The sequence below is a fragment of the Tachypleus tridentatus genome, chromosome 8 (genome assembly GCF_004210375.1).
Source record: "Tachypleus tridentatus isolate NWPU-2018 chromosome 8, ASM421037v1, whole genome shotgun sequence".
Classification (NCBI taxonomy): Eukaryota; Metazoa; Arthropoda; class Merostomata; order Xiphosura; family Limulidae; genus Tachypleus; species Tachypleus tridentatus.
In genome coordinates, this window is record NC_134832.1 from 85,188,217 (window position 1) to 85,209,647 (window position 21,431).

Genomic DNA, 21,431 nt, shown 5'->3' on the forward strand with positions numbered 1-21,431 from the left:
AATAGAAAGCATCACGTAGTATAAAAGATAACCTCCAGGAAACATTTATAGTAAACATATTATGAAGTTAAAATTGAATTAATCTGAATTTAGGTGATGGCTTTACATGTAGTGATAGTTTATTCAACTTCTTGTTGATTATAAACGTCTGTCACAAATCATGGGTGAATTAACTTATGCACCAAGCTGGCAATGAGAGATTATATTAATGTACTTATCGTCAGAAATAAATGTTAAACATATTATATTTATAATACTATATCTAGTCCCATGAAAACTTTTAACAATTAGAATAATGTATAACATTAATATTCAAACCACTTCAACTTCGACATGTCTGTTGCATACAACTCATTCATCAATAAAGTGCATTTTTTAAAAGATATGCCTAATAGTAATATATGGTCAAATTAAGGATATTAGTTTGGAGATAAAATTCATTTTGGTCGTTATTAGTGGATATAGAAGGAAAGGCCTTTTAGTGGGAATTTCTAAGAAACCACAATAGTACTGATGAAAATAGTGAGAATCTTTACAATCAGATTAAGATTTCAGCTCTTAATAAAACCATGAGGGAGAAATACTTTTGGAAACTGTTGAGCTTCTTAAGGAACTAGTCAAGGAACCTATTGAAATAAAGCTATGTTGAATTTATTCTTAACTTCAAACACAGAAATGATTATGGAAAATGGAGAACGTATGGATGCGTACGGTAAGTGCTCTCTCGGGTGAAATGTTCTGTTGCAAATAGAGATAAATAACAACGACATTTGGGTCATAATTTAAAAAAAGAAATTGAAAGGATGCAACAAGAATAATCTGTTCTGAATTGGTCAACTGAGTTATATAGCGACACTGATCACATGTACAAACTCTTTAAAGGTAAATTCTTCAATATTCAAGATAAACATATTCCTTATAGAATGAAAAGGGTAGCTACAAGGAAACAATAAACAGGTTGACTCTCACACAGTTTAAGATATAAGATTTATTAAAATCATCACAAATTTAAGAAATTTGAATTGACTGGTATGAAACGAGATTCATAAGATTAAAAAGTTGTTGAAACAAGAAATGAAAATATGAGAAAAGATTGTTTGTAAATTTAAAAATTAAGAGTGCGGACTTTTTTAAAGCACACTAAAAGAAAAGAAAATATTGTTTTGTCATACGTGGAGGTACTGATGCATAATCGTTTGTTTTATTCCATATTTGCCAACGAAAATAGTAGAACTAGGAGACACAGGTATAACTTATGGACTGGTAGGAATCATCTTCAGCTAAGGCAGTTTTAATTATTTAAGAGTTTGGTTGGCCTTTGGAATGGGTTATCTTCAGACGTTGAAAAGCAATACATAAGAGTTTAGATAAAAAGCTTGAAAAGTGTATGAATGATAACGACTGTCTTTAATTATTTTTAAATTATTCTAATTTGGTTTAGAAGATGACACAACCGAGATTGACTAATGTTTTTCGAAAATGCGATGTGAATAGTGTCATTGTGTGTAGGTAATACTGCACAATCTACGTTGTGAGAAAATTAATAAATTGTTAAAAAGAAATATTTCCAGATTATTTTATTGTAATCATGTTACCGAAAATCATTATTGAGTTAATTTAATATCTAAGAGTTCGTTTCAATTATTCTACAGTATCATCCTTTTTCAGGATGATTTAATTGATTGGTAAGAAAAGTTAATTAACTGATAAATTACTGATTTAAACTGATTGTATTAATTATATATTGATTATATTCAGTGAAGCTTTGTTCGTAAGATTATATCTCTTTCTGGATTGATTCCTCTGTAGCAAATCTGTCTTGAATTCTGTTGGTGTTGTTTCATCATTTGAACAATAAAATCCAATACAAAATTTTGTATTGTCTGTCTTGAATTCTGTTGGTGTTATTTCATCATTTGAACAATAAAATTTAATACAAAATTTTGTATTGTCTGTCTTGAATTCTGTTGGTGTTATTTCATCATTTGAACAATAAAATCCAAAACAAAATTTTGCAATACATTTAATACAATAAACAATACAATTTAAACTGTTCTTAATTTATTATCTTACAATTTTAAACATATATAAATACACAAATTATTATGTATAATGAAAAATCCATTTTATGTTATTTGTATTCATTTCTCTTTCCGATTTACAAGAGACAGGGTTGTGAATCGTATTTTTTTGTTTTTATTATCATATTGTTGATTTCTGTGATATTTTTTTGGTTAATACTGACGCCATCTATTTCTAAAATTTCGTCACCGGGATCAAGGATCCCGGTGAGCGAAATCAACGTTTCGAAATTTCTCAGACGAGTCACGTAAACACCTGAAACTATTAAAACAATATATATATATATTTATACACTTTATAGTGATTTTTGCTATTTAGTCTATCTTCTTTACTAAAATTCGTCTGTGAATTGCTAACTTGCTTTGTTCAACAATGTTAGTGAGGTAAGACACGAATACAAAATAGCTTGAAAACATATTGTCCGTATAAGAAAAGAAAATGTTTGAATATTTAGATCGCGTTAACCAGTTAAAATTCTTCCTCTTTTCTTTTCACAACAAAAACATTCCTTAAAGTAACAACAGATCAATGAAAGACACATGGAATAGCGACTTACAACTATGTAGGCATGATAACGCAATTTTTTCTAGACTCTGTTATATAACTGTTGGTAATACAATGTGCTCTGAGCAAATTGGTCCTTATTGACTGTGCTCAATTCGTATATTTATTACATTACTTATCCCTCAAATTATGGACTTGTTCTTGGCTGTTAACTTCAGGAGGGAAAACAACATATTAGGTCATATCGAATAATTTCTATGTTTTACCTATTGAAACTGTTAAATGGGCAGGATGTTGCTCTGGAGAAGGCTGAAAAGGACAATGGTCTTATTGAGTAATTAACTTCTATCTTATAAGTTTAAAACTTGGAACTGCTATGCGCAGTTATTCTATAGGTGGCTTTGAGTGAAGAATATGCTAAACCATACATTAGTCAATCTGTTACGACAATTCGGAGTGAATCTGTGTGTGTGCGCGTTTAATCTTAACAAAGGACTATCTGCACTATGCTCACCCTAACTATTTTACAAACTTTATTTTTCAAACCATATTAAGCGCAAAGTGTAAAACTAATAAAGTTTGTTTGTTTTTGAAATTCGCACAAAGCTTCACGAGGGCTATCTATGCTAGACGTTCCTAATTTAAAGTGTAATACAACAGGGAAGGCAGCAAGTCATCACCGCCCATAGCCAACTCTTGAGCTACTCTTTTACCAACGAATAGTGGGATTGACCGTCAGTTATAACAGCCCCACGGCTGAAAGGGCGAGTATGTTTGGTGTGACGGGGATTCGAACTCGCAACCCTCGGATTACGATTTGAATGTATTAACCACCGGGCCAAGTCGGGCTCAAAACTATTGAAGCGAAATTTTAGAACGTTAAGATAAAATTGTTTCAGTTACGATGCAAAACCTGCTAGACTAAATAATTAGATTCAAAATACAATAACAACAACTTCTACACTAGTTAAATCCTGACTTTAATAACAACATCATATCGACCTTTAATACGACATCATCATCATCAGTTCAAAATTGTTGTTATTGTAATTTTAAATTAACCGTTACCTTATTTTCTGCCGGATTATGCCACGATAATTTTGTTTCCCCTATAAATAATTAACTTAAAAATTATAAATTGAACACATAATCCTATCGTCTTTCTTTACATTTGCACTCGACCCGGCATGGCCAAGCGTGTTAAGGCGTGCGACTCGTAATCTGAGGTTCGCATCCCCGTCGCGCTAAACATGCTCGCCCTTTCAGCCGTGGGGGCGTTATAATGCAACGATCAATCCCACTATTCCTTGGTAAAAGAATAGCCCAAGAGTTAGCGGTGGGTGGTGATGACTAGCTGCCTTCCCTCTAGTCTTGCACTGCTAAATTAGGGACGGCTAGCACAGATAGCCCTCGAGTAGATTTGTGCGAAATTCAACAACAAACAAACAAACTAGATTTGCACTCACAACATATATTAATCATCTTGATGTTTGGTGAAGGGACCTCTGACGTGTTTTATATCAAGAGCAGATAAAAACAAAATGAATAGTAACAAATATTTTTATTTCTTGCCGTTCAAGTTCTTACTTCATGCTGTGTTGTATCCTACAGATTGTATAATTATTTTCGTGATTCGTGTCATGTGCACGATTCACTAACGTCACGGCAGTACAAATTGCAATGCTAAGCGTTTCTTAAGTGACAACATTTTAGTGTCTAGTAACTAAGTTATAGACAGACAACACACTACCATAAAGTGGTGTAAATGATTAAAATGGGTGATCTCTCCAGGTCATCTTTTACTGTAATAATAATAATAAAAGAAACGCTATTCTGATACATACAAGAGACTGCTTACCATTACTGTTGTTTAACATCCCCTTAGCAATAAAGAATCCATATGGCTTATTCCCAGACTTTACTATTTCCACAATACGTTTTCCATTCTTTTGAAATTCAATGACACGACCAGTCGTGTAACCCCCCAATGGGTGTGCAATCGATTTTGCTCTCTTCATTATCATTGCTACAAGAGTGTGTTTTGGAGAGAAAAAATGTTGTTAAAGCACAGATTGTTGTTTCCCTTTTATACAAGCATAGATTAAAAAAGGTGAGACATCCAATTACTGTCATGCCACGCGGATGATAGTAAGAAATAAACAAAACAGAAACTACGACATGGCTGTTCAAAGACGTCCAATGAAGCTGTATGACATACAAAGTCAATACAAGTTTAAACTTTAATATAAAACGTATTTTAAATTAGAAATCGTCGATTACCCAAAGGACATATTAAAATCTGTTGCATTTTTCACATCACTGTTCCTTCAAACAGATCCTTTCAGAGATTAAAAGATAACATTAATTTATACTTATTATATTCTACTTGGACGGGCCAGCAGTAGCTGATATTCAGTATGCTGGATTGCGTTTCTCAGTGTTTAATATTCGAGCCACAATGCAGCTAAATACAGCCCGTAATTTCGGTTGTGCTCGCGTTATAGTAATGACAGTCAGTCCCATTATTCGGGTCTATAAGAGATGGCTAAAGTTTCTTATGGCAATGAGTAGTTGGTCAGTTGTTTAGAATTAGGAATGTTAAGTGATTCTGACTTGCCATTTAGCCCTTGTCAGCATAGAATATCCATCAATTGAAAATATTGGTATCAAGCTATTGAGAGACTTTCCAGAAGAGTTGGAAAATTAAGAACTCTCAGTTTTCAACCTGAGAATATTCGTGTTGAAATGAACGAGAGTCTCATGCAAAAACAAAAAGAAAACGCCTACTAAATGTCAATTGGATGTTCAAGTTATTCACCCTCTAGACATTTAGTCTCAGGTAAAATAGAGTTAAATAGTCAGTATAGCTTTCACTCGTATGAGAAAAAATATTCAAAAGGCACACAACGTTGTCCACAAAGCCATTTATCGCAATAGCTTTAGTGCTCATCCTTCGGGTAAACTGTAGTAGTAAGAAATGTATGTTCCTGAGAGGGCCGTAAGAAGCGATAAGTTCAGTCAGACTTTTTTTTTAAAGCTATACATTACGTTGAGTATATGTAGTATGAAAATACGGTATCCTAGTTAATTCATAAAAACCTAGAACTTACGAGTCGTGACACCAGGACTGGTCGAGAGGATCTGTCATTCTTTTCTGCTTGTTCTGATGTTTGCGACGAAACACACAACTGAGGCTGTTCTGTATCCTCTCCATAATTGATCTTTTCTTCAGGACAAAGTCACTGGAATAGAAGCAATACTTACAAATAATTAATTTGTCATAGTATATTTACACAAAATTGAATTGTATGAGAGAAGATCAATATTTATTTAAATGATTTGTGTTATATTGATAAATCAGTACCTTAGTGTTAATCGTTAACAACTTAGATAAAATTGGTAAATATCATGATCCACACTAAAACAATTATTGTTCAGACAATATAACAGTATGAACAGTATTTCAATAACTACTAGATCTGTCGTGTATCAGTCAAACTGTGAAGTCCTGGTATTATACAGAGGTTCTCGATAACAGTGAATATTGCAGATGTAATGGAGTTAACATATTCTTCTCTGCTCTCATTCACAAGTTACTATAATACCCACACTAAAATTACTTATAATGAAAAATGGTTGCAAATGTGTATAGAGACAAACAGTAGTTGAGGTTCGTCAAATGATTATTAAACGTACTTGAATATTTATATGGTGGAATAGATAACGAATTATGGTTATTATAGGGTCACATAAAACATGTGTTACCAAATTCGTCTGCTTGAATCAAAAATACAAGAATTAAGATCCCAAAACAAATTATAAGTGAAAACGACTCTACAAGATGTTGACGGCAAAGATGATATGACAGGTAGCGTTTAACTGGTTTTAGCCAAGCAGCAAAGGTGCAATGTACTTGAAGAAATACATAGATTATGTAAGTAACTATGAAACCTAATTATATCATTGGATTACATACTTTTCATTGAATTTTAAGTTAACAGTTTTTCTGCTTGATAACAGATTATAATCATCAATAGTACACATTCTTATCAAAACACAAGTTTTATGGTGAGATAAAGACAACTAAGAACAACAATATATAATATACATGAACTGTTACATATTTGGTAAGAAACTATTTTAAAATATTTTTATAATTTTAAATTTTTTTCGATACTTAGTCTATTTGATTTGGTTTCATTTAAATTTTGCGCGAAACAACACGTAGGCTATATACACCAACCATCTTTTCAGCAATTGTAGTCTAAAGGAAAGACACCTAGTCAACACCAAACACTGTCAACTATTGGGTTACTCTTAGATCAACGAATAATGAAATTGACCGTCATATTTTAATTTTCCCTTCCGGCTAAAGAGGTTGAATGTGTTTGGTGTGACAGGAGCTCAAAACAGCTTTCCGGGTATTGTGAGCAGAGCGTCCTGGCAGCCACTTAGCTAAAAGTCAGGATTTACTTGAGAATACATACCTTTTGGGCATGAAAATCTCCGAAGGAAGTAATTCTCCTTGTTCATTACAGCTTTTATTGTTGATTGCCCAAGATTCACCTAAGTTAAGATAAAAAAAATGCTAATTTCTGCAAAATTAAATCTAAACTAGTTTTACTTTGATATCTGGTAAGGAATCTACTAGATTAAATAATTAAATTCAAAACACAATAACAGCAGCTTCTACACGAGGTAAACTATGACTTTAATAACTACATCGTATCGTCCTTCCTTTTTTTTAAGTTCGTGCAAAGGTACACAAGGGCTATTTTCGCTGGCCGTTCCTAATTTAGCATTGTAAGACTAGAGGGAAGACAGCTAGTCATCACCACCCACCACCAACTTTTGGGCTACTCTTTTATCAACGAATAATGGGATTGAACCTCACATTATAGCGTCCCCACAGCTGAAAGGGCGAGCATGTTTGGTGCGACAGGGATTCTAACCCGTAACCGACAGATTACGAGTCGAATGCCTTAACCCACCTGGCCATGGCGAACCTCGTTCTTTGATATGGCATCTTTATCAGTTCAACCTGTTTGTTATTGTAATTTTAATTTAACGGTTACATTATTTTCTGAGGGATCATTTCATTATATTTGTCTCAATAATTTTGTTTTCCCTTTAATGAATCAAACTGAAATTAATCAACTGAACATATCATCCCTTCATATTTAGTTAGATTTGCACTCACGAAATATATTAATAAAGTAGATGTTTGGTGAAGAGTCTACTAACGTGTTTTGTTTCAAGAGCATATAAGAATAAAATGAAGGTAAAAAATGCTTTTAGTTCTTGTTTTCAAGTTGGTATCTCATTCTGTTTTGTATCCTACAGATTCTATAATTATTCTCGTGATTCATGACATGTACACGTTTTACTATTATCACGGCATTACAAAATGCAATGTTAAGCGTCCCTTTTGTCACAACCTCTGGAGGAACTGATTTTTCTTGGAGCTCACAGAAGGTGTCACTGATTGCCCTAGGAAAAAATGTGGTATCCTGACAAAGGCAAATTTTTTTTCAGTAACATTGTGATTGGTTTTTGTCTGATTTTAAACCTGAAGAGAAAATAATATAAAGCTGTTTTCATTAACAATTTGACTTCTAAGAAATTTTTAACTGGTATCTTTACGAATTATTCCATGTTATACGCACACAGATATTTAAATACATGTATGTAAGTTATGAATAGAACGATTATTTTTTGGTTTTAGAAAGTGAATCCTACAATCACTGAACTCACAAAGAAGATTTAGAACTGAATTGCACTACTTAGAAAATGTAGTACTACCTAAAGGTTTAGCCAAACTTATATAATAGGGCTTGTATTAACGTTCAAAACCACACAATATATTATAACAACCAAATCCATTCTACCGGCATACCATTTCATGCTCTCTTCTAGTCTTACACTACTAAATTAGGGATGGCAGCGCAGATAGCTCCTGTGTAGCTTTACGCGAAATTAAAAACAGAAACAAACAAACCATTTCATACCAGAAATTTCTTATGGAATTACCAGCCTCTTTAAAAAATGGAAAATGATATTAAAGCTTGAAATAATATAAACGTCTTATTCTCTAACCCTAAATAACTACTAATAAAGGAACAAAATATATCATATACGTAGAATCCCATAGGAATGTATTGTGAAATATAATAGACAAATATCACATTTCTTGTAACTAAATCATAAAAATAATATAAAGGTCATATGAGTAGTGATGAATTCCAAATATCGTTTTTTAATATGCCAGCCATTTGAGCCTGGTCACAAAATACCTTGTAACTGTACACTTATCTCGTACGCTATCCTGCAACTGAAAACGAAAATATACTGTTTAGAAACTACAGAGATCAACAAACCAAACGGCATTTCTCCAAACCGTGATAATGTCTCTAGCAACATCAACCATATTTCGCTTCGTTCATTCACCAACCATAGACTTTACCAACCTTGACATTTATATATAATCTTTTCATTGTACCTTTTGTATATATACCATGTATTTCTTTGCTAAATACCATATCTGAAGAAGACAGACCAACACTCTTTCGAAAAGCGTTGTACGTTCTCCCCAAACTAAATCACTTCATTAAAAATACAGATTGTTGTTTACCAACTCATTGCTTTACTGAGCCTAAAGTACTTCTTTACTGAAGCATTAAAAGGAATGTTTCTTGTGTCTTATGTTGCAGGTTTAATTATTATTTTGTTTAACGTGTTGAAAATCACCAAATATCTTATCCTATATTTTAATCGATAACAAAGATAAATCAGATTTTAGGTAATACAAAAAAGTAACATTCGGTAAACATAAAATATTTAAATGTATAAATATGACTTTCTACGTGGAAGAAACTGTAATGGAGAAACAAAACGTGATCTAAAATATTGTATACATTAACATGTAGAAGATATGAAAATATTAAAATTTTGGTCATAGCAGAGTGTGTACATGAACAAAATACAGTATAAAATATTGTGTTAAGCATGAAGTATTAGAGTCAATGATATCTGGGAACAATTGGAAATAGCAAAAAGTGAACAGATTTAATGAATCATGAAAGAGAGACACATTTCTTTGTGAGAATATGACGAGACTTGTAATAATTTTTTTTTTTTAAATCTGAAATACGCTTAATAGACACGGTACGGGAATGCTTCTGAATGTTAAAAGTGTAAGAACTCAAAAGGTGTTCACACTCCCAACTTTCGTGTTTAGCCTAGTATAATCAATAACAGCACGTGAGGGTGATGTTTAATTCAAATGTTCGTTGAGACGTACATCTATAGGATAAGACTAATATAAATGATTTCACTTTTTTAATCCTTCATTACCCAATTGTGGTGTTGGTTGTAAATTAGCGATTCCACTAAGTTTGCAGAATTGATTGGCTGTGATGTGAGATTCGATTTTTGTCCTATTTTGTCTGTGTGTAGTCTATTCCAGTTGTGAGATTATTTTATATTCTATCATGAGGTGACAATAGCTCATTATCATTTAAAACACAGTACAAAATATGTTGATTTGTTTCCAAGCTTACTAAAGAAACCTAGCTGTTAGATTGCGACGAGATGATGAACAAGATTTTCCTTTGTCTTCAATGTGTTTGGCTTGTAATAAATATGGTTTCCTTTCTACATTTTGATCCTTTTTAACTAACTTTCGTTTGGTAAGAACATGGTTAGGTATACAGAGTATAAGATATGTGTTAGTTTTCTAATGTCCAGGATTTTTCTCGTGGTTCTCTATAACTATGGCTTTAAATATTAGGCTCATGTAGTCTTTATTTGCTCTGACAAGAAAAGAGTTGAAGATGTTTATTTACAACTTGTACATGATTAGTCGCTTTTATCAGATGAATATGCCGTGTGTATATTGAGTTTTCAATTGAATTAAATGTGACTTTTTTTCTTCTACTTCAATAATTAAGTTTTGAAAATTATTGTTAACTGATGATAATGCTGCTTTGCTTCTAAAACTATTAGACCGGATCTTTAAATATTTTAGACTGTTAAATATTTAACAGCCAAAAGGGAAATGTTACTGTGACGATTGTTCTCCGTTAAATCGCTTGAGACTACTATTTGAATTGTTACATCCTGATGGATATGATACTGGAAGTTGTATACAATTTGTACAAAATATATAATTATTGCCACTATTGCGGCATGTAGCTTGATTATTTAAAAAGTTTGAAACGAAAGTCAGATTCAGTTTGCTTTCGTGAAGATAAACCAACTGTTTAGTTTGTTACTAAGACATCTGACTTTGTTTAGTGCTTGAAAAGGAACAAGAAGTTCAGTTTTAGAAAGTGGAAATTCATGTGTTGAAATAAATATATTGATATGAATTATTTTCTTTGCAGATTTCTTTTCTCCGATTTTGAATTGAAATTGCTTGAGAAACCTTTTAGTGGTTGTTCTGGCGAAGAGAAGTAACTGAACTTAGGTTGGTTTTTTTTTAATTCCATACTTTCGATGCTTGTATTGCAGTTTTGCAATCTGTGCAAATTTGATAAGTGGGAGGTAGAGGCGGTTTTGTTCTTGGGTCTACTATATGATAAAATAAATATTTTAGAAAATCATTTCACAAATTTTAAAAGATTTTGCTGGTACTTTTAATATTAGACAACCAAAAAATAGAGATATTTTACCTTTTTTCTTTGGAGCTTTCCTTAGGCTTGATCCAAGGTATTCTTTTTTTGTTATTCTAATGAAACAAATATATATATTTAACCAAATTTCTGTGTCTTTATAAAGTTAAGATAAAGATACACAAATAGCTCTCTGCGTTCTGCCTATGACGGGTATCGAAACCAGATTTCTAACGTTGTAAGTCCGTATATTTACCACTTGCCCCTGGGAGTAATATCCAAAATATCGAAAAGATTTTCTTATGGATATGAATACCAAAATACTGGAATATATGACTTTTATTTCCTTGTTTTACCGGTTTAATAAGTTTCGTCTTTCAAGAAATAATTACACAGAGAATCTTCGATATCCGTAGTGAGCAGAGCAAAGATAACCAGTTGTGTAAATTTGTTCTTAATTTCAAAATATCAATCATTTAATTAACGCTTGTCTCCTTTTTAAATTGCTAGTAGTGAGGGAGCAGAAGAAACTGGTTGAGTACAGCCACCAGGAACTGTGAAAAGTTCCTGAGACTTATAGATATGAAAAAGTAAGTTGAAGTTTGAAATTATATCATAAACAAATTGTATTTTTATTATAACAACAAAAGTATAATTGGAATAATATGTTAATTTTAAAAGGAAAACATACTAAGTAGCTATTTTTTAATAAATAGTTTATATGTGGACTGTATGATGTGTGTACATAAGGCCAGCATATATATTTATTTCAGATTGTTTGTGTTTAATTCAGAAAACGGTATTTGCATGTTTTGTTCTTATCGCAGATTCGTGGTAAAACGGCCCGGTTTGGCCAGGTGGTTAATGCACCCGTCTTGTAATCTGAAGATCGCAGGTTCGAATCTGCGTTACACCAAATATTCTCGTCCTTTAAGGCGTGGGAGCGTTATAATGGGACGGTGAATCCCACTATTCGTTAGTGAAAGAGTATTCAAAGAGTTATTAATAGTTTTCATAGTAACATTTAATGTAAATATTAATCTGTCTTTCTTATAAATCAAAAATGATGTGCCAAATCTACAGTCTGCCGCTGGTACAGCGGGAAGCATTCAGACTTACAAGACGATAACGGGGGTTCTCAAATCTCCCGGTAGACTCAAAAAATAAGCCGATGTGGTTTTGTTGTGAGAAAACACATTTTTAGAGTTTAAGGTTGCTTCGGTAAGTATGAAAAAACAGAACCACAGTTATTAAAATGTTAATATTATTTTTAGCGAAAATGAAATTTATTAATATAATTCACGTTCAATTCAAATTTACATCTGATTTCATTTTGTGATAATCGGAAAGAAAATGCGTTAACAACTCGGCCCAACAAAACTTCTAATGTAGAAACGGCCAGGTAATGAGGGCGTTCGACCCTCTATACATCGGTAAAATAGTAAACAAGAGTTTGACATATGGTATTTCCCATAATGCACTTATTAATGTTTCGTTTGCGTTTATGGCATAAAATTCGTAAATTTATTCTGAAACTCGATGCAACGAAACGCTGAATACAAGAGCAAAAGTAGGCTGAAAAAAACATGGTGACAAAATATAATAGCATAAACAGCCTTAACTTCTATAATAAGTGAAGAGAGAACAGGCATGGAAGTGTTCGAAGTGGTGTCCTCACAACAACAGATACTGGCGATGGTTGTAAGAATAATAATAATAATAACTTTTCTTAAGAGAGAGCTGTTAAAACATCCGAAATAATGTCTCCAAAACAACAGCTGAAGAAATGGCACATTATACGACAGAAGGTTTAAAATCCAGTTCAAGTCCTTCCTAAGTTTCAGACAGAGCCGTTCTTTATTTACAACTGTCAAATAGATGCAGACAACTATTAGCAGTAGTTACCACTCTTACGTAACTATTTTTAACCGAATAACGACACTGATTAAGGTAGTTAAAACACCCTTCAGTTAAAAGTATGGAACGTATTCAGCGATACATTGTGCTCGAACATGTGGCCATCAATTAGTGAACACCAACACTAGACATTAAACAACACCTAGCATTTCTACCACGTATAGTAATTTGTAAGACCCGAAGAAATTTTACGTAACTTGTGGTCTTTTATGTCATGATGTAATTAGTATAGGTGTTTTCTTGTTGTAATATTTTCTTTTTACTAAAATTCACAAAAACCTCATTGCATATACTGCTTACTTCGCATATTATAATAAAACATATTCTTTAGATCTATTCCAAGTTGCATTGTGTCTCTGTGTTAGGAAATTCATATTCGTAATCGGGTTTTAATTCCCGTCTCGTGTAAAATATACTCAAAATTAAACTAGCAAAAACACTTCGTTTCAGTCAGAGCTTTAAAGTTGGTAAGATACCAAATGTATTTTTAGTTTATGTAGAGTTTTCTCATTAAATTATTATAGACATATTTCTACAAAACAGATTATGTCTCTCAAACTTTTACATGAAAAGATGAAATGAATACAAACAAAGTATATCCATATTCACAACTTACAGGCATGATTTCTCTTAACATGTATCCACAAGGGCAGTTGATGTTATTTTGTGGTGCCAAATATACTAAATAAAAATTAAATAAAATTGTAAAAAGTATCAACATAACCATCTTCATGAAAATATTTAAGGTGTTTTATTTGTGTTTGCACAGGAAGTTTTTATGACGATAGGTAAAATTCTCCATTTTTTTTCTGTTGAAGTATAAATTTACTTTTAAATCACAAGTAATGTTTACAAATCTAAATGATCAATTAGTTAAATGTATTGAGTTGGAATGTTTAAATCACACCACTACTAAATAACATTTATCAGTCTCATGTCTGCTTTATATCCACGGTCAACATCTTTGATTAATTAGAATATTTTCACCCAAATTAATACAAAAGACTAGAAACTATGTCTAAGAATTATGAAAAACATTCCAATAGAGTAACTTGGCCCGGCATTGCCAAGTGTGTTAAGGCGTTCGACTCGTAATCCGAGGGTCGCGGGTTCGAATCTCGGTCGCACCAAACATGCTCGCTCTCCCAGCCATGAGGGCGTTATAATGTGGCGGTCAATCCCACTATTCGTTGCTAAAAGAGTAGCCCAAGAGTTGGCGGTGGGTGGTGATGACTAGCTGCCTTCTCTCTAGTATTACACTGCTAAATTAGGAACGGCTAGCGCAGGTAGCCCTCGAGTAGCTTTGCGCGAAATTCAAAAACAAAAACAAACTTATATCTGCTTTATAGTTACGGTCAAACTGTCCTTCATTTCAAATAATGTGTTAATACCAATACCAGCCGACTTTAGAATACATTTTTCTCAAGTGGGTTTTTACTCATCATGAATCAGTACAACGATTTCTTGCTGGTTTCATTTTCACAAATTTTCTTTCTACTATACAGTATTACATTAGAAATGGCTCCTATCAAGAACTCGTACAACCCAAATTAAAAGGACATCTGTATTAGTTTTACATTATGATTTTATTTCCTACAGATACAATCGTACCGCTTTAGCCTCCAATCGTAATTAACAGAAGCAGTGACTGAGGGTTTTCGGTTGGAAACAAGTGGTGTAAAGAAACTGCTGTATTATTTCGTTTCTTGATATAATAGTACATGTTTTTTCACATTTGTTAGAGATAAAATAAATTTTTCATACATTTGGGTTGGGTTTTGACTGCAAATATAATTAAGTAAAAATAATATTTCTTAATGTTAATTCCATAATAATATCTTACTTCTCTGTGTATAAGATGAAATATAAATATTTGTTAGGCTTCGTTGTACTTGATGAAATTTCTGAAATTCTTTTCCTACGTTTAACGTTGCTTAGATACTACTCTATAGTATAATCAGTATTGACGTCATTACTTGCACGTCATTGTTGAATTCTACTTAGTAGATGTCCAATCACAGTCGTAGAAAATATGCCGGTAACAATACATATATGTTATTCTTTTTTTTAATGAGTGTTTTCCCACAAGACATTAAAAGAAAAAAATTTGATAAATATTAACAAAGAATTGGGAGTTCGAATCCAACCGTCACATAACATGCTCGCTCTTTTATTCTTTCATTCATAAGGACGTTATAAAGTTCGGTAAATCCCATTTTAGTCCCTCAAGAGTACGAGCCAAGTACCTTAAGCACCAAGGTATGCCAGGTCTCTACGTACTAAAGAAAATTAGTGACGAAGGTATACGATTTTATGTAGAATTTATATAATTGGAGAAGTTAGAGGCAACGAAAAGAATTGTAGATTATGGGAAATGGAAGCACTAGTTAGAGGATGAATAATTTATTAATATGAAAGGGATATATCAGATAACAATGCTTTTCAGGAAGATAGAAAGAGTGCTATTAGTATTAGAGTAAAAAATAACGAATTTACTTGTTATGAACCTATTATGTTGACAAACAAATTTCAGAATTTGGATTCTGCATATGAACTGTTGGAGAAAATGAAAACAAAAGGATCAGAGAAAGATATGGAAGTTGTAGGTGATTTATCGACAAGATATATGGTTAGAATAATCTGTTGGGTAAATGAGGACAAAATAATTAGATTATGCTATGTGGGAGAACAGGTGGAGAATATAACCAAGAATTAACTGTGTAAATGAAGTTATAAGTAGGTCACTAGGGTTAAATGTTAGGTTTAGGTTTTAATGAGTAAACGGTAAGGATGAGCAAACTGACTGGACTTGTATCGATCAAGTTCATAGGAAGAAGGGAGCTTTTGGAATGGGTGGTTTACATTTAAATACTGTAGCAGCTGGCTTGTTTTCTAAGACTATTAACTCAGCTATAAAGGAGGTTTTACACTAAACTAAACAGTAGTGAGGGCCAGAATAAACTTAACACAAAAAGAATAAGAGGAAATGAAAAATTTAGCATGGTAAGTTAGTACAGAAGTAGTAGAAAAGGATAGACTTTATTGTTACTGTTGTAATGCTAGGAGTATAAGAGAAAAAGTATATGATTTTGAAGCACTGGTATTGGAAATAAATTTGGAAAAATTAGTTTTTTGAAGGAGATGTTTCTAAATGATGTCCATAAATTTACAGAAAAAAATTCATTAGGAATTTTGAGTAATTCTTCTAAATTTTAATTCTAAGTTGAAAATTGGTAGACACTTTCAAAAGTTAGAGTTTACTAGGGATTGATTAAATATAACTGTTCTCATTTTTGTTCACAACTAATTATACAGTGAACATCATTTCATTTTTATTAAACTTTTTTGCTACTGTGTTGTCTTAATGGATTACACTGACTATGTTACGAGTTTTCATTCTTCTTCATGGTTTTCCTTTGTCTGTAAAGAAACAATGTGTGGATGATGCTTTCACTGAAGCTGCATTTTTCAAGAATTTAAAAAGACAATCATCTTTTTCTTTTACAGATCCTGCTGACCAGAGACAGTTAAAGGTCACATGTATGCTTTCCTGCAGGCATTTTAGAAATGGTCCTGTCTTAAATGAAGATTTATATGTAAGCATATCCAAACCTTTTTAACTACTTCAAAAGAATATTGAATATGTATGTCTGCATACTGTTCCATTGTATACAATGTCCCATGCTATTGGTTCCTTTTGAGTGCTTCTTGAAGTAAATTTTGATTTTGTGATCCTTTCATTATTTCAGCACTGGATTCCAGTTGTATGTGAATAGAACTTAACATTCAACATTTTCATGGACTGAAATGTATTTCTGATGGATACTTCCTTTCACACTTCTCACCCTTTCTTTAATGCATCATTTCTTGCTCTTATAATGATGGTTGAATACAGAGGGAGTGAGCTGTGTTATTAATGAGTCACACTTTATATAGTGGAGGATTTTCATGTACTTATTAGTATGCAGCAATGTCATGTATAAACATGAGCTTAGGTGACAGTCTTAAGGATGGTGGGAAGTGAAAACATTTGTACGAAGAGGGCAGAACTGAATGAGGAAATTATGTGTGACTGGTCACTTATTTGTCACCAATACAATTTCAGTGTATTTAAACAAATTGGAAAATGCTTACATTAAAATGAAATTCCTGTACCTCAAATTTGAAGGCATTTGATGCTCTGTATTGTGGAAATATTTTGGTTTTTCTAGCAGTGTAGAAAATAGATGAGCAAACCTTCACAAATATAAAAAAAATTGTATAAGCAAATTGAAAAATATGTCAGTGAGATAGAAGTGGGATGGAATGAACATGTCTTTGTGCACAGACTGGCATTATGGGAAGGTGAATTTGCAGAAAGTGCAGAGAAAACCTGTGAAAGGAATTGTTAGTTTTATCTTTATTGTTGTAAATGTAACATTTTTAATGTGTTTTTTTTTTTTTGGCTGGGATGGTTGAACTGTGTTAAATTCAAGTAAATGACTTATTATTTATCACAAATGTACTTTTGTTAAAATGGTTGTGTATGTTGTTTGAAAAATATTTGTTTTATGTCATTTAATTAGAGATGTAGTACAGAATTTGTGTGTTGCAGTGTATTTGTCTTACTGTGGCTTATATATCATGATGTGATAAATAGAAAACTATAATAGATCTATGATCTGACATTAAATGCAAGTCTTTAATAGTCTTTTGTCAAAATATCAAAGATTGTTTGTTGTTACTCAATAATTGTGATGACCATTGATGCAAATTACCCCCAAGTAAAACATATTTAACCAAAACTACTACAAATTTAAATATGCAAAATGATATATACAAATACACTTATGATAGTTATCTAATTATGATGTTGCATTAATTTCATTCTTGAAAGTTAAAAAGGCCTCATTTACTTAATTTGATATCAATATATTATACTTGTTGATAACAGAGTTCAAATCAGTTTATATATGATAATGCAGCACGGCATGGCCAAGGGCATTAAGGCGTGCATGTGACTCATAATCTGAGGGTAGTGGGTTCACATCCGCATTATAATGTGACAGTCAATCCCACTATTCGTTGGTAAAAGAGTAGCCAAAGAGTTGGCGGTGGGTGATGATCACTAGCTGCCTTCACTCTAGTCTTACACTGCTAAATTAGGGACAGCTAGTACAGATAGCCCTTGAGTAGCTTTGTGCAAAATTCCAAAACAAACAAACAAACAAATTTATAATATACATAGGTATATATATAACAAGCTTACACTTAGTTGTAATGTTATTTGTAAAAACTATTCTGCAATATTTGTAGTGCTTATTTCTGTAGCCTAACATAAAGAAACAACAACATTTCAGCAAATATTGAACATTTCCATTATTACTTGTTTTTGCATTGAAGTTTTTGAAGTTATATTTATTTTAGTATAAAAAAAACAAAATGTTTGATACTCAAAAGAACCTTGTTTTCTACAGTAATAGAGAGTCGCTATAGCCTTGGTTTTATAAGCACTGACAACTGTGTTTTAATGCTAAACTACCAATATTTTTTATGCAAACATAGACCTTTTAACTAAATATAAACCATAAGGTAAATTTTAAAATTAAAATCTAATCATTCTGATAAAACGTATTCTCAAGTTTTATAGAAATACATGTTTGCTATGGTTGAATATAATACAACAAAAATTGCCAATGGTATGATGTATTTAGTTAAGGATAAATATTTTTAGCTTTGTTTCTTTAGTATTTGTCCTTTGCAGCATTACAAGTGAAAGACAAAATTCCATGAGATTGTTATAATTTAATGACAAGTAGTAAATTGAATGATAGCTTGGTTCATATTTATTTTAAAATTAAAAGTTTGTTACTTACAAAAGTAAGGATTCTTTTCTTTTTTGTTATATGCATATAGATGATTGTTATTAAATAAATTATGTTATATTAACTCCCATTACAGAAGTTTTAATAGTTGTTGATGTTTTGAATTGGATATTAGCATTTCAAAATTATTATGGAAGAAGCTCATTAAAATATCAAATATCTACTCATAACCCTATAAAATTAACAAAAATTGAGTGCTAAAACTTGCTGTAAAGTCTGTCTTAAGACCTCGTTCACAGTTAAAAGAAGAAAAATATATGTGTGTATATAAATAAGATCTACGCTAAATATTTTCACAAAATATTTTTACAATGTGAAATTATTTTTCAAATTTTGTTTTAATTCGACTGTTTCCTCATCATATCAGTCAGTTCATCTTATATTGGTGTTGCAAATCATATACTAGAAAATTAATTTCTTGTTTGTGTTAGGATATTCCCTAATATTTCATATTAAATCGTAGACAAAGTGTTAACTTTGTCTTTACCAAAGTAGTATTAACATTTTAATGTTTGTTCTTAGAAGGGGGATAAATGAAGTTAATGCAGTTGATCTGGCATTGGGGTTTTAAATAATATAATGCAAGATTAGTTTCCTGTTTGTGTTATTTTATTACATGCAGTATTACTGTTATTTTGCATGAAGTGGTTGGCTCTGTTCTACATTTTCTACCTTAGAGCCAGGACTTATGGCCTCTTGCTTTTGTAACTTACTTTTTTTCAACTTGTTGTGTGTTTGGAAGATTTTGTTCAGCATTTCCAAGAGCTTGCTTTTACTTCTTGTTATTCAGATGAGTATCAGATGACTTTACCTTCAGACCTCACCACCTTTAACTTATTATATTTGTCTTAAACATCCTGACATTTTCTGTTTCCATACAAGATATCAAGATTTGTGCAGCTTCTTTTCTGTGGTATTTTAATGTTGAATCTTGTTTTCATCCACAAGCTCTATCAGTAAAATCACATTTACATGAAATATGACTAGATCAGACCTGTCATGATTATATCTGTACTGTATTGTTATGTCAAACCACAGTATTACTTTTCAGCCACAGTTTTGAATAGTGAACTATTTTACTGAAAATTTTTTGTAAATCTCCACTTTTTTGGTATATGTAATTAGAATATATTAAACAATCAAAATTTGTAATTTGTTTTTTCTCTCTTTACTGTTGTTACAGTGTTAAGTTGTATATTCTTCATTGAGTAAATTTCTGGGGGTTATTTTAGCTCCAAGAATAAAGCAACTTTCTCAATAAAACTCCCCATGAATCATTAAGTTAGGAATTTTCTGTTCATCTCAAAGTATAGGTTCTTATTTTTAAGAAACTATCATTCATTAAGAATACAATTAACAAACTATTGTTACTTTTATGGTTTGTTTTCTTTATTTGAAGACTCATTATTACACATTTCATTTCTCATCATGTGCTACAAGACCATAAAAGGGTAAGAGTTACTAATAGAGAAGAGCTTTGGAAATGACTAAAAACAAAGTTTAGTTATTACTCGATAAAGATTATCAACTAGTTACATGAGGAATAATGTATGGTTCTGGGATAATGTGATTAAATGTAACTTCTATAGATATGGACAACATAATTGAATCTTGTTTTGATCCACAAGTTCTATCAGTAAATTTACATTTACATGAAATGTGACAAAAAATTGTATTGACTGGATAAGATCTTTGAGGGTTATATCTGTTCTTTATTGTTAACTCAAACCACAGTACTACTTTGCAGTCACAATTTTGAATAGTGAGCTATTTATTTAAAGATTTTATGTACTTCAAATTTGTATTACTTTGTTAAAAAAAGATTTCTATCATGTCTGGACTTTGACTCACACTCTGTAAGAAAAACTACTGAATAAATAAGCAAGGTGGTCTTGTGTTGAATGAGCAATGAACTTTTTTTGTCACCTTCACTTCAAAGTACTTGCTGTAGTGATCCAAAACTTTGTAGATAAGATAACATATAACTCCCCACTAATCATTATGTTAGGAATTTTCTGTTCATCTCAAAATAGTGGTTCTTATTTGATAAGAAAGTGGCATCCGTTAAGAATACAATTAACAAACTCTTGTTTTATGGTTGGTTTGTTTTTTTATTATTTGAAGACTCATTATTACATATTTCATTTCTCATCATATGCTGGAAGACCATAAAAAGGGCAAGGGCTTCTAACAGAGAACAGCTTTAAAAATGACTAAAAGCAAAGTTTAGATATCATTGGATAATGCAGGTTATCAGTTATTTACATGAGAAATAATTTATGGTTCTGTGATAATGAGATTTAATGTAACTTCTGTACTTACGAACATCATAATATGTGTAAAGTTTAAAAGACATAGACACAAGTCACAATTTTAGAAGTTTATTATAGTATTTTAGATATTGTTTTCATTCATGTAAATGTTTTCACAAAGCACATTTTTTTTTACTTTT

At 31.7% G+C, this 21,431-nt stretch overlaps 1 long non-coding RNA gene across 6 annotated transcripts; it reads left to right on the plus strand.

Moving 5' to 3' along the window:
• The first annotated feature begins 15,136 nt into the window (after positions 1-15,136).
• On the plus strand, positions 15,137-18,050 carry LOC143222831 (uncharacterized). Of its 6 annotated transcripts, none has more exons than XR_013012525.1 (3): positions 15,440-16,118; positions 16,623-16,711; positions 16,865-18,050. It is a non-coding gene; the product is annotated as an uncharacterized LOC143222831 (long non-coding RNA). The 6 variants fall into 6 exon arrangements; XR_013012520.1 differs by having other exon boundaries at positions 15,440-15,721; XR_013012521.1 differs by lacking the exon at positions 15,440-16,118 and adding an exon at positions 15,137-15,416 and having other exon boundaries at positions 16,623-18,050.
• Positions 18,051-21,431: the final 3,381 nt, after the last annotated feature.